Source organism: Prinia subflava, chromosome 2, assembly GCF_021018805.1.
Source record: "Prinia subflava isolate CZ2003 ecotype Zambia chromosome 2, Cam_Psub_1.2, whole genome shotgun sequence".
In the NCBI taxonomy this organism is placed as follows: domain Eukaryota; kingdom Metazoa; phylum Chordata; class Aves; order Passeriformes; family Cisticolidae; genus Prinia; species Prinia subflava.
The window spans coordinates 15,167,328-15,182,147 of record NC_086248.1 but is presented as its reverse complement, the minus strand read 5'-3'; the positions used below and the strand labels follow the sequence as shown (position 1 = coordinate 15,182,147).

At 45.6% G+C, this 14,820-nt stretch overlaps 1 long non-coding RNA gene across 2 annotated transcripts; it reads left to right on the top strand.

Annotated features, from left to right (window-relative positions):
* Positions 1–4,817: 4,817 nt before the first annotated feature.
* LOC134565464 (uncharacterized) lies at positions 4,818–13,462 on the top strand. Of its 2 annotated transcripts, XR_010083923.1 has the most exons (6): positions 4,818–5,634; positions 8,908–8,995; positions 9,555–9,674; positions 11,777–11,826; positions 11,915–12,047; positions 13,343–13,462. It is a non-coding gene; the product is annotated as an uncharacterized LOC134565464 (long non-coding RNA). The 2 variants fall into 2 exon arrangements; XR_010083922.1 differs by lacking the exon at positions 9,555–9,674.
* Positions 13,463–14,820: the final 1,358 nt, after the last annotated feature.

The window sequence follows — 14,820 nt, the reverse complement described above, 5'->3', positions numbered from 1 at the left end:
CTCATCTGTCTTTTTCATTTTTGCTACCATGAGCTTTTTTTCACTTTTCCCTCCACTCATTCAAGGTGCTTTCTCCTCTTGAATTTTTGAAGATGATCAGACTATTCTGTGAATCTTGAAAAATCAATAAAGACCCCTTCCACTCAACAGAGACCACTTCCAGTCAAAGAGAGCCAGCTATCAGAGGAGCTCCTATCAGGGAGGACCCACATTCAGCTTTCCCCTAGGGCCCCTGATAGCTGCTGGGGGCTGCTGGCTGATCTGCAGTACTCAGGAGTGTCTTCAGCTCTTACTCTGCACAACCCATATAGCCGGGCACAGGAGTGGGCTGTGCAGGAATGGGCAGGGCCCTACCACTCCCAAAAAGTCTCCAAGAGAGCTGTGCCAGCTCATGCCACTTGTGAGTCATCTGGGAATCACTGATGTGAAGGGAATGGCTCAAGGTGCTCCTCTCCCAAGCACTAGCTGTGGAGTCGATGCTGAGTCAGAGGCAACACGTAAGGATCAGGACTCACGCCTGCCACACAACAGCCCCTGCTGAAGGCAGCGATCAAGAGGGCAGGGACATGCAGATAAGGGAGTGACAGAGACAGCACCTGCACTGATGCCAGGGGGCTCAGTCACGATGAGTGAGGAAAAGTTGTCTAGGTGACACAAACAAAAACATCCTCCCTGTCAGAAAACACGGGCTTGAGTTTAGATCACAGAGATGCTGCTCAGCTCTATTGAATTGGTCAAACAATTAACCTAATCTTTCATTTTCAAGACCATATAGATCCCATAAGAATTTAAATATTGACAAAAAGCTAATACCATACGTGAGGTTTAAACATAACCTCTTGGTAGCTCTTAGGAAAATCAAGGAAATAAATAAATTGAAAAGGCATTTGTTAGCGAAGAAATTTTTAGAAGACTTAAATCCAAAATTGTCTGTGAGCAAAATTAACCTGGAGTGTCTGATCCTGGACTGAGGAACTTATGAGGAAAACAAATGTTTTGGTCTGTACAAAGTAGACTCAGTTACAAGATGGACCAGAACAATTCTTGCTGTACAGGTCTCGGCCCTGTGCCTGTGCTGTGAGCACCCCTTTGGTTCACCAAGCATCAGCTGAGTGCCCCAAGTGGGATCTGCTAGCCAGCACTGCCAATGCTCTGTGTTCAGCAGGATGTTCCCCACACTTGCTGTTATTTCCTAAATCTCCAGCAGTGGGCTGGTATGAGGGGGTCATAGCCCAAAGTCCCCAGAGCTGCTGCTCCTGATCTCCCAGAGAAAAGGTCAACACACCAGAGCACCCCAACCTGCAGAAACAAGTTCTTACAGCTAGACCCAGTTTGCCTGAGCTTTGCCCAGCGTTCCCAGAATCAGTTCTTCTTCTTCCCTGGCTGATGTTGCTGCTTCTAGACATCCAGCTCCTGTCACATCAGATCTTCCTCCCTTGCAGATTTCTGGCCAGCCCCAACTTTCCACAGTGATTTTTCCAGCTGCATTATTTTCTAGAGACATCAAATAGCTGCTTCATGCTAAATATGTGAGCTCCTGTCTGCACTCCCAACAGTAACCCTACAGTTTAGTCGGTTTCTTGAGGACAAGAAATAGTTTTTATGATGTTGCCCTTGGTTTTTAAAATATGCTTGTCTTTCTGCAGATTTTTTTTCTGCCACAGCACTGTCATAAGTAGGAGTTTGTGGTGAGCTTCCCAACACACCTCTCTCAGCCAGCCTCTTTCCCTGGCAGCACTTTCTTTGCTGAAGATGAGGGACACATATTAGGAACACATGGGAAACAGCCAGAGGGGCAGTGGGATAATTTTCGACATCCCCCCAAATCAGTGCTCACCTCTGTGTTTACAGGGAGAAAATAAGGATTTGGGCTTTAAATGTATTTCAGGGTAGAGGTTGGGTTCAGAGTTGAAAGTGGTTTACTAAACCCTCAGCATCTAGAGTGTTGCTGTGGTTGGTGGTTACTAGAAATCTCAGGAGGTTGCACAGTGTTCCCACCAGCTCCAAGTGGAAAATGGAAAAAACATGTCTTGGCAGCAGGTAAGAACTAGTTTGGAAGAGCTGGAGTGGGCTTGAGGGATGCATCACATGGGCCTTCCCTGACATGGATTTTTGGTGTTAGATTTGAGGACTGGCTCTGACTGCTTTCTGTTGGCATGGAAAGCCTTTAAGCAAATCAAGAATTGTATTTCATATTGTGCGTTGCTGAGAAGAAAATCTGTCTCAAAATGACATCCCCACCTCAAATTTTTGCAGTGGGCTCTGCAGAGGCAAGAAATTCAGAAGGTTTTCCCAATTCTGCTAGGGGATATAGAGCAGATTAGAGTGCTTTTTTTCCCTTTTGTAAGGAGGAGGCACTGACCCTCATGCAGTTTTGCAGAGATGCTTGAGCTCTAGAACTGAAAAGTGTTATTTTACCCCTGTTTTGACTTTTTATTGTAGTCACTTGCAGTACTCCTGTAATTATTTTGCTATGTTTGTTTTGTTTTCAAACAAAGAATCATCTCTTCAACCTAAATTTAGTACCCCCGTGTTTTTGAGCAATTTGCAATTAGGAAACAATATATCTGTGTGTGTGTGTGTGTGTGTGTGTGTCAGGAAAAAGGGCCCTGGTAGTACAGTAGATGATGTGTTTTTCTCCCAAGTAAACAACACATAGGAAAATACAGTTAAACCTGTGCATTCCTGCCTGTTTCTTTCCTGATGCAAATAGGGGTTTTGATGATAAGGCTACTGATAGAAGCTGTCTCTGCACTGATTTACAGATTTCATCAATGATCTCCACAACTGCCTCCTTGCAGTTGGCCCCCTGTGACCCTCTGCATCCTGTACCCTGCACCCCTCTCCCACTCACTTAGAAGGCATTTGCACTCTTTGCTGGCAGCTACAGTGATATTTAAACCGGAAAATGAAAGCATTGCATATGAACAGCATCCTCTTAAATGATGCTCAATCCCTCTTAAAGCTAATTCCTGCGACCCCTACAATCCCTGCTTAATGGCAGTTTTTTAATTGATCTACATATGTGCTCAGGTTTTCTCCCTTGCCTTGTCTGCTGCAGGTTGGATGCACCTCTGTCTGTCCCTCTTCCCTTCTCTCTGCTCTTTCTTGAGGGTGTTTGTGGCAGAGTATGTGAGCTGGATTGTGAAAGAGAGTGGTTATTATCCAGTGCAGTAGCTTGGAAAGGGCTGGAATTTACATTTTAGCATAGAGGAAGGAGATTTGCTGCCATCTGCACCTGGTGAGAGAAAGAGCTCCACAGCTGGAGGCAGCTGCCAAACTTCTGCCAAACACCCTGCCTGTGAAATAAAGCAGGCTGCTCAGTTCTGCACCCAGTACAAGTGTTAAGTCTTCAAATACATTACCAGGCAAAGCGCTTTTAATCACAGAATATATTTGGATTGCATACAGCTGGCTCTAGGCATGACAGGAAATAGCCATATACATGCAGAAAGAGGTTTTTTTTTCCATTTCCATAGTCTAAGCAGTGAGATCTGCTGGGTTATTATCCTGGCATTCATGTGAGTACTGAACACAATTCAGATCTGTCACACATGTGCACTGCAGAGCAAAATGAAACTCCTGGAAATTTTACATTAGATACAATTAATCTGTTGTCAGCCCATTACCTGGGGCTGCTAATAAATAAAGGGCAAAATTAGTGAAACAAATTTACAATGCTCTTTCCTTATTGCATGGTCAAATGCCCTGTATTAGGCCCTGAACTTTCCAAGAGCAAAGTCCTGGACTGGGAGGGCTGTGGCAGATAGGGGTGGTGCAGTAGACGATGACATCATGGGTTGGTGATGCCATCATACTGACTCACATCATCTATCTAAGGAGTTAAATAGACACAGAATGGGGGTTTATAATGATGAATGCTTTTGGGTTGCAGCTGACAGCTGCTACAGATGAGGGCTGTGCAGTGGTTGCAGGTGAGTGTTGGGGGCAGCTGCTGGGCTTCCCCACAGGGCTCTGGCATAAGCAACCCTGCAGGCCCGGGGTGAGTGGTGACCTGTGGGGTACTTCTGCCTTCCCAGCTGGGGGGAGCCAGCCTCCAGTTTGAATTCAGGGCTGCGTGTGGCACTGTGTCCTATCCCAGCTCTGCAAAGCCTTCATCCTCACCACCACCCTGCACCACGAGGCCCTCTGGCCTGGGGGCAGAATTCACATCTCAAGGACAAGGTGGTCTCTTCCAGGCTGCCTCCAAGGCACTGTGGCTCCTGGCCCTGGGATGCCAGGGTGTGGACACCTGCCTGCCAGTATCTGGGCTGGGCCCCCAGCCCTGGTTAATGTACCAGCACTGAGACAGCATTCCTAGAGCCTTGGGGCAAAAGCTGGGACTGCTATTTAAGGATATTCATCTGGGTAATTCACTTAGTAGAGGAGCTGTGGGGCAAATCAGCCTTATGGTGCCTGTCTGCATGGGCAGCCCTGCTCTCGCTGCAAGAGAGCCAGAGATTGGTGCCTGGGTTTCTCACCCTGGGGATTACTAGCTCAGCTGCAGAAAAGCTGAGAAGACTTAATTCCCTTCCCTTCTTCTTTGTTTTCCATGAGTCACTCTGTAAATACCTGTCCGTGTTAAATGCTCAGGTGGGAAGGTTCCATGTGGGACCTACCAATACTGTGTCACTGGTGCTGAGTGCCAGCATTCCACTGGGAATGAGCTACAGATCAATGTGCAGATGGCCTTTGAACACCACCAGCAGTGCATACATCTGATTCCTCAGGTATATACGAATTGAAAAGGTAATATTTAATCAGCATTTAAGTAAGCAATGTAATTGCATGTGATCTCTGCTCAAACTTGTTTGTTCTGGTCCAGCTTCTGTCCAGTGCTGACCAAGACTTTGAGGGCTCTGCTGTGCTGCTCCCAAGTGACATCTTTGTCTCTGTGTCTTGCTTTTCAGGAGGCTGTGCTGCAATCATACTGCTCTGCTCCATGTGCCTCACACACTCCTGCTCATCTCAGACTGCTGTAGTAAATCAGGAGGAACCTCACCGGTATCCGTGGCATCAGCACAAAAGCAGTAAGAGCCACAGCCAGAGCAGCAGGGTGATTCATTGCCTTGCTATTTGCAGGCTGGGCTTGCACGGCTGCTGTGGGTGCAGAGGGAAGGGAATTGCTTGGCATTACTCTTCCCCTGCATGCCTCTAGTGCCATCCTTTTATCTGTCTTAATGAGGAGGATTAATGTGTCAGGGGGAAGGAGATGGGCTTACAGGAGTCACGCTGAATTCCCAGCGCCTTGTACTTCCATGGCTGTGGATGGCGCACCCCAGTCGGTAAAACGCCACAGGCTCTTTCCACCCAGCCCTAAACAATGTGTGTGTTATCCGGACCCTTGCAGTGCTGACTGCAGGTGGGCCTGGGGAGAGGTCGGAGGCAGGAGAGCTGTGGCTGCCCCGGGAAACCACACCGGGCTGTGGATGGATCCCGGCCCCAGGACCCGCTCCAGCCCCGAGCGCCGGAGCTGCGGGACTCGGGAGGAGCAGCGGGAGAGGATGAGGGAGCGCCGGGCTCCCACCTCGGCCTTCCTCCCTCACCTCTTCCTCTTTGTTTTCTTCCTGTTGCTCAGAGCAAGCTGCTGAGTCAGAGCAGCAGGAGCAGGAAATTCTCTCTTTGGAGGGTGAGGTGAGTGTTGTTCCTGCTAAGCAAAAGCGATTTCTTTTGCTTTGCTGGCGATTTCGGTGCTGCCTCCAGGCCAGCAGGCCGGGCGGCGTGCTCGGTGCTCACAGGCTGCTTGTTTTCCTCACACCGTCACGGAGAGCACGGGTTGCAAATACAATTACACCACTTTCACAAATTAAGTGTTGTTTGTACTGTAATGAAGTGTGAGTTGGGTTATTAAGAACAGTCATAAGACTTTTCCACGCCCATTTTCACAATGAGTAATCATAATTATTCCATCCCATCCTGAGGACTCTAAATTTTAATTATATTGTAAATTGTTGTGAAATGCTTAATCTAACACAAGAGAAAACACAAAGGGGGAAAAAGAAGCAGCTTTTCATCTAGCAATATTACAATGGTTAACAGAATGCTTTTAGAGGTTTTATTTGCCAAGAAAGTGGGACTTTATATTGATGGATAAAGGTTTGAATTTAATTGGGTTTGGATCTGAAGGCTTACAAAGAGATACTAATATTGGGCTGCAAATGATATTTCCTTTACAATGCAGAGGATGCCTTTTCTCTGACTAAATGAAAAGCACAATTCTGTTGCCTTTCTTCATAATGGTCCTTTTAGTTAGAGAATTTGCATGGTGAAGCCCACAAAAGATAGAGCAAATCTGTTTCTCTAAGTGCCTCTCTCATAGAGCAAAGTCAGGATTTTCTTTCAAAATTTTTAGTGCAAAAAGCAAAAATAAATTCTTAACAATTTATGGCAACACTGCTTTGGCAGTACTCATTTTGACCAACTGTCAAATGGTTTGAAGTTATAAAACATTGGTTTGAAATTACACTGTTTTCCCAGATGCACATTAATCCCTCTGCTCCCATGGTTGTGGCAACAGACCCAAAGCCTTCACATTCCACAGTGCCCACATGTTAATTTATATTCTTAAATCATAGTTAAAGTCATCGTCCTGTTTTTCCCTCTCCAAAAGTATTTAGATTAGGTACCCACAATTTTGATGGCTGAAATTAGGACATGTGCATTTTGCCTTATATGAATATGTGAAGAGGAACCTGAAGAGCTTTTATTTTAATAGGGAAAAGATTTAGAGCGGAGTCTCCTTCTCCCCTCTCAATTGGTTTTGTGCCTTGGGTAGCTCAAAGCTATTCATAATTTTGCATGTTACTGGACTTCCTCCACCTAAAAAGCATCTTATGCTTTCCCCAGCTTCCACTCAGAGAGCTGGGCAAGCCATGGTAGCACTGGAGTCAGGGAAATGTGGAAAGCTGCTGAGCTCTCCCAGACCCTTGGAGTGCAGAACATGAAAGGATCTGGTCCAGGTCTCCTGACTCATGCTCCTCTTCCATGCTCCCTGCAATGAGGCACATGTTGTTGTTTGCTCACAAAAATGCAGCCTTGTTATTATTTCAGAGTTGTAAGGAATCAGCACGCTTCCAGTGGCTGCTTTTTCCCAAAGCTGTTTCTCAATTCAGAAAAAAATGGACAGGTTTTTTTCCCTAGTGAAACACTGCAGCATCTTCTGCTGGTGCACAAAACAGCACAAACTCTCTTGGGTGAATAGACCACAGGTGATCTCCTCAAAGAGTGGAAACCCCTGGGGTTTTTTCTACCCCACATGTGCTCTGCTTGAACCCCCAAGGTCTCACTGCACCGTTTGCAGAGGTGAGGGATGAGCTGATACAGAAGGAAGGAGCTTTGCATGGCTGAGGACCAGGTAGTGCAGCTGCAGGTTGTTTGCTGGGGCCCACTTGTAGATGGCTGGAGCTGCTCAAGCCACTGGCCCCTTTCACACTTTCCATGGAGGTGTCAAGCAGGAACTCATCCTGGGTGAAGCCTTTCTGGGCATGAGAAGAAAGGGATTAACTAAAGGACAGTGTAATTAAGTAGTGGGTGATTGCCATCTTCATTTCCTGTACCCTGCCCTTGGAGGATAATAAGTTAGGCCACATCAAAATGTTCTTGAATACCTTTAGTGACACAACAACAAAAGTTAACTGCAAAAGTGTCTACAAAATTGTGGAGTCAGCAATGTCTCTTGGCACTTCACAGTTTACTGTGAAGGTCTTACTATAGTGAGGCAGCTCATGAGAAGTGGTTTGGTAGTAGGTAGGTGCCAAGCCATCTTTCTATTTGCTTTCAGAAAGACTGCAAAGCCCTCTCCAGTAACAGTGGTTACATGGGTGATCCCACTTACACAATGTCTCTTTCTGTAAAGAAGTATTTGGAGAGAGGAGTAAAACAGGTAAACAGGGTTTTTCATGGGCAATGCAGAAGAGATGAATAGGACTGTCATCTCTATCAGCCCTCTAGTGATAAAATAGGGCTGTGAATAGAGTAACTGGTCAGTGAGACAGCTATTATCCACAGAATGCTGTAGATATGCTTTTCAAGGGCTGAATTATAGAAATTGGAATTCATTCTCTAAAGAGACACATCCTAGAGCAATCCCATTATAAATGCATAGCCAGCAGGTGGAAGGCAGCAGCCCTTAGCCATGGCAAACACGAGTGTGGTCACTTTAGCTGTCTGCTTGTTCTCTTTGCTCCCATGCCATTTCCCATCACTGTGATGCTGAGGCAGATCTGTGCTGCTGCTGTGCCCACAGGCCAGTGATCCTCACAGCCAGGCACCGCACAGCAAGATAATGGAGAAGCTCTCCTATGGCTATGGGACTGACAGTTTCCTGCCTTCTAATCCACTGCTTCATCCTTGGATTGTATTATCCCAGCTCAGCAAGCAACACAAAACCAATTTTAATTCAGAAAAATAGCCAAGACATTTATCTTCTTCTGGGTGATATAAACATAAACGTTGGCTGTAGGTTGTCACCAACTCCTATTCATTTTCATCCTGCTGCACTGGGGAATTAGACCACAGTTTAATAATACATAAAGACAAGAATGATGCACTGAGGGCTTAAAACTGATTTTAGTCCTCATAGCCTACTTTACCATAGAATAGTGCAGCACTGAGGTGCTGTGTCTACGATTATATGGGTAGAAGTATGAGTTACAGCAAAGGATGTGCCTCTTTTGAAAGGAAAATGGTGAGTTTGTAATTTAATTGGGAGGTTTGTGATGTGCAAGTGCCATGCAGGATTGGTACACGTCACACATAGGTCAGAAAAGCAATGTACCCAAACTGCAAGGTGTGTGACCCCACTGCCTTCCTCACCCCTGCAGCCCAACTCAGTGGCACTATTGCACCCTCAGCTTCTCTAGCTCTGATAGAAAACCAAATATATAATGGATCCTGATTTTTTTCCAGGGGAATGGGACCCTGCACTTTGCACTTGCTGCCATGGGGAGCCCAGTGGCCACTCTACTTGCCTGGATCTGAGAAGAATTCATAAAAAGTAAGTACAGTAATTGATTTCTGTTCTATTAAGATATCCCAAACTGATTTCCTGCTGACTACAACTCAATGAATAAAGTTCCCAGCAAAGTTTGAAGATACAGGGTGGGAAACTGTTGCTGCAACAGATGTTCTCTGCAATGCTAAATCCTCCTTTTCATCATGCTGAGTGCTTTTGCATGGAAGCTCTGCACTGCACATGTCCTCACAGCTTTGACCAGCACTCACATACCATTTTCTGCTGCTGCTAAGGGAGCTCATACTGTGTTCATGATGAAAGCTGCATCAACAAGATTGCTGCGGGAGCAGGTCTGAAAAGATGCTGCAGAGCTGGAAGTGGCTGGGAGGGAGGCTGCCTGTACAAGCTGCCCACTGCTGCTGACAGCTGACTGCTGCTCTGGCCAGCCGCAAATCGAGGCAGGTTTTGATCAAGAGTGCTAAAGAACTCAGGGCCCTTGTGCTTGGGTTTGGGCCAGCTGTGATTCCTGGTGTTTTATCTCACAGAAAAGACACCTGACAGAAGTGGTGATGGGGCTGCCTTTTTTTTCTTTTCTGTGAAGCTCCAAGCTGTGATGGTCTGTTGAGCACTAGCAGCAGTAAAACACACAACTGCTGGATCCCTGCCTCCCTCTTGGTGTCTCCCCTTCCCTGCATCCCAGTCTGGATGGGTCTCTGAGATGGTGAGTGGGACAAAGAAGAGAAGCTATCAGTGAAAAATCTATTAAAATAATGTTCTTGATAGTGAGTGCATTTGCATGTGTAATGGCTGAGGTGCTTTCCCTGGATTATGCCATTGCCAGTTCGGGAATGGCCATAAGGCATGTCTGCTCGAAGCTCCAGTGAGCAATACTGGAAAGTGCTGGGTGGAGCAGGGAGGGGGACAGCTATTATGTGCACATGGTCATTACACATGTAAACACAATATTAAAATAGAGCTGGTTGAATACTGCCAAGCATTTCTCTGGCTACCCGTTGGAATTAAAGGCAGACATGGGTTTGGCTGGAATCCCTGCCATTTTGTTCATCATTCATGTGACCATTTCAATGTGATAGAAAAATGCCTGCAGAAAATGGAGAACAAACTCATGTGTGTCAGTATTCAAAAGAGAAAGTTTTGTTCCATATGGGCCGGGACACCGTTCAACACAGCAGTGGCAGAACAGGATTTCTGAAAACCTCCTGCCGAGGATTTGCATCCCTCCCTTGAGGAGCAGAGGCTGTTGAGATGCAGTCAGTGAACACAAATCACTCTGGAGAGCACTCAGCAGACAGAGCTCCTGGGGGACTGATTCACACCGGGGGAAGAGCAAAGATCAGCACGGTCACTCCAAAGGAAAGCAGTGCCCTGTATTTTCACCCACTGTCAGAAGAAGCTCTTCACCACAGAGATGACATGGAAAAAGTGGGAGCCTTTGGACTGAGAATTTGCAAACTGGGACAGAATGTGAAAGAAAATCTAAACCCAGAGACCCTCCGACTGAAATAAAGAAATATATCCTGAATATTCAGAAGAGGTGAAGAGCCAGTAAAATTATTTGAAGGCTTGGAAAGAAGTCCTTACTCATGAACACTTTAGTCTGTTTAGTTTATGAAAAAAAGAGAGATTGAGAGGTGATGTGATCAGGGTGCAAAGATACTTTCATAGGGAGAAAGCAGTGCATACTAAAAAGGCTCTGTAAGCAATACTGCCTCCTTGTTTCCTTATTTTTCCCATCTGTCTGTCAAGTAATATAGCAGAAATAAAAAGAAGATAGAGCTGGGACAAACTTTCATAAATTCAACTTCAATGTTTGACATGCAATTTCAGCCACTGTATTTTGCACATAAGTTGCTATGTACCAAGTATGTGCCCTTCAAGTGTAAAGAGGGGATTCCATTTTCATATCCAAAATTTGGAACCAGGTGAGTATCCTAGAAGCTCTCACCTGCTCACATCCTCTCCTGCCTTCCACGCAGGGAAGGTCTGGACCAAATGTGATGTCTTCCCAGGGTGTGGATGTAAGGGAAGGGTCCTGGCACATGCCAGATCTCCTCCAGGTCTCCAGCAGACAAACCAAACCTCTGTTGCACACAATGCTGGTAGGAAGTGCACTTGGTGTAGTTAATGGGGTCATTCTCAGACTTCTGGAAACCTTGAGTGTTTTTTAAAAGTAATAACCTGTTCCAGGAACTAATTTGCTTTGAAGGAAATTAGAGAGGTAGAAAGAAAAAGCAATACAATCCCCAGCTGTCACCTCTGCTCCTTGTCTCTGCCTGAGGGATTAAGCTGTTAAAACCTAATGTGAAACAAATATTTTTCAGGCAAGTGATGGTAAGATAAAAACTTACTTTTGTTGCTAGAACTGACAAAACCAAAACCAAACCTAACCCCTCCACACCTGCTCACTGATAAAAGAGAAGTAACTCAGTCCTGGCATGAGATACAACCCACAAAGTGTTTCTGTTATTAGAAACAGACATCCACGCTGGGAATAAGCGGTACAGCTTGCTAAAGCCCGTAGCAGGTCAGCCGGGCCGGCACGGCAGCGGGAGGAGGTTTCTATGGCGATGGAGAGCAGCCGCCATGGGAGCTGTCTGTGTGGGCGGCCGCCAGCGAGCAGAAGTGGTTGGTTGCTTTGGAGACAGGTGCGTGCTCCCAAAAAAGGCTCCTCCAAGGGAGCTGGACAGAGGCTGCAGGGTGGCAGCCATGCCATGGGCCAGTCAGGAGGTGAACAAATGAGGTGGTATCAAATGTGGTGCATTTTGGTCATTACAAATTCTCTTTTGTTCTTAAAAACCACAGCCATGAGCACACGGTTCGGAAACAGCACACGTCTGGAGCACAGCATCCAGGTGAGAATGGAGAGAGCAGTGAAGATGTCTACAAATTAAACAGTAAATAAAAGCACAGCTGGTGAGAGGAATAACAATGCCATTTCAGAATGAATGTGTGTCCCTCACTGAAGCCACCACTGCAGCAGGTCGTAGCACATGAGCTGCCAAAGGCTCCAGGAACTGCTTCTTGGCCTCCCACACCACCAGGAGAGGCCCATAGGCAGGATACCAGCACAGAGGTAATTGGTGGGAAGGTCTCTCTCCTCTTCCTTACAGTCCCAGGCTGGGAAAACACAGAATTGATTATTCAACCTAGACTTTTCCCCTCTGCCCAAAGAAGTTAACTTCACATGGAGGAAATTATTAAAGGTGAATACAATGACATAGCTCATAAAGTGGTGGAGTCTTGCTTGTTGGACAGCACACATACAGGTGATGTTTGGGTGCATGGTGGAGCCATCTCTCTTCATGAGGATGCTCTAGCTTTCCCCCGCCTGTCCAAACTTGAAGAGATCCTGCCTTGTCTTTGTTCCTGGCTGGGTTGAGACTAAAGAAGAAACTTTGCCAGGTGCAGACCTGTGAGACACTCCTGAACTGCAGTGTATGGAGATTTCTCATATTTATGGATCCTCTTATCAGTGTCAGTACGACCCTTGTGACAGCTTCAGGTGTTATGGTGGCTGATCCTCATGGCACTCACATGAGGTGACAGCTCTTGCAGTTTGCAGAGGCACAGACAGGGCCAGCAGTGAGGAAGGAGGGCACCTCTGTGTTGGCACTGCCTGGCTGGCCAGGCGTGCTGGGCTCACATCAGGCTGGTGTGAGGGACACAGCAGGGGCTGCTGCCTGCCAGAGCGGGACAGGGTGGAGGACAAGCTGAAGGCACTCAAATGGAGCAGTAGGAGCAGATCCTGATCTCCCTCCATGCTCCTCAGGGATGCAGGAAGGAAGAGTGGGAGGTGTTTGCTGCCCATTCCTGGGCAGTGAAGTACTGGCATCCATCAGCAGTGACAGTGCCAACACTAATCCAATGCTGCCCAATTTCACATCAGTATTGTGTTGCACTCTACCACCATTAGCACCACTGCATTAGGGATAGATGAGCAACCTCAGCTCCTCCTCCCAACCCTCCCTCAACAGCAAGACCAAAGCTAAAGAATTATTAGCTATCATAATGGGACCAAAAGAAGTTCTTTGTCCATACTGGAACATGGGATGCTGATCATTTAGCTACACTAGCCCATTAGTAGCAGGGCTTTAAGAAGCTGAAAATGGCTTTAAAAAGTAATTATATTTTGAGAACTACAACCACAAAGTTTACTGTGCTTGTGAGAATTTAATTCACATCCTTCCATATATTGATTAGTAGAATGCATTTTGCAGAGACAACTGATAATTTCTTACTGGAAAAGTGGTTGCTTGATAGAAAAATGAAGATTTTTATAGATTCTTGATTTAACCAATTTAAACTTCTTAGTAAATTTTTGGTCCAGTTCCTTGTATATGCAAAGTTACGCTTTTTTTTTTTCCCCAGAATCATACCCTTTTGCTGCTTAACACCATTCTTATTGGAAAGGATCTACCAGCTGTGCAATAGTGAGACTGAAATGATGTGTTTGGCCCCCTCCCAGAGCTGCTTCCTGCCTGGCAAAGGACATGGATTTCAGTGTGCCAGAGGGGCCTCTCTGGCAGGTCCTTGTCCTGAAGAGTAACATGAAATAAAATCCTTGAGAATGGAGGTAAATCCTAAATCTGTCTCCTTTCCCATCATTTCAGCCACATTCACTTTATTTTGGAGCCATTTTCTCAGCAAAATTCCTCCCGGATGTGTTGTTGAAGATGGTATATCTCTGTAAAGCTGCTAACACTTGTTTTTCTCCTTTAGTTACATTGCAATGGAAGAGGATTTTTAAAATAGCTAGGCCCTCTGTTTTGACCATTTTCCTCAGAGTTGTTTAAGTAGCCATTGCAAATGAGTCCTTTCTACAGAAAACTCTTTCAGGGAGCTGAAATGTAATCACCTGTGTGTGACACAATCCACGTGAATTTGTTGTAGCATTTACAGAGCCACTTCTTTCCCAACCCCAGCAAGAAGCTTCCTTGGAAAATACATGTCAAATAATATTACTCATGCTCCTAAAAAGTTTTCAAAGGGAAATGAAAGATAAATTCAGCTTTATGAACAGTCATGGCTATTAGCCATTAGTCCTCACTGTTTGTGAGTGAGAGTGACTATGTTTTTGCTTTATTTTGTGTTTTGTGTTCATAACCCCTTTCCATTCTGCCTTACAGAAGAGCATGGATTTTTAAACTGAGAGTGCGTCTTTGCTGTTTCTGAATCTCAAGACTGAAGTTTTTTTAAACTTCAGTTTAAAATGCAATTTAATGCTGTACAACCCTGTCTAACTCTCATTCCAAGTGACTTAAGCCATACTTATTGTTGTGAGCTACAGAACGTGGTCTGCAGGTGAAATAATGAGATCAGCCCTGGCTACATGCAATATAAATCCAAAGTTGGCCTTTTCTGGGGGTAGCACAGCAGCAGCAGCAAATAATTACACCAAAGGAATTCTCAATAAGAAGCAAACATCAAGTTTCAGGGTTTTGCCCAAAGGAAGATACTTGTCGTTGCACTGGAATGGGATTAATTAAAGGCTATTTAAAAACTTGTTTTCTCTGAGATTTATGGAGACGATTATCCATCAGAGCAAAATGTGCTTCATGAGACCATAAACACATGCCTGTCATCAATAGGAGACCACTGTGGAAGAGTGCTAACACTTGAGACAGCTCCATGGCAGCAAAAGGTTCCCCTTGGGGAAAAAAAAGAGAGAGCCTTCTGCTGTGGGGCCCAGATGAACTCTGCTGCTCACTTTCAAGGCTTCCTTGAAAACCTCCCAGCCACACACTCATGTCCATGCATCCTACTCTCTTCTTGACATTTAACAGGGTCACAGAGTGAAGTGATTGATAAAAAACTCCTTGTTCTGGCCCAGTAAGAAGTGTATACTG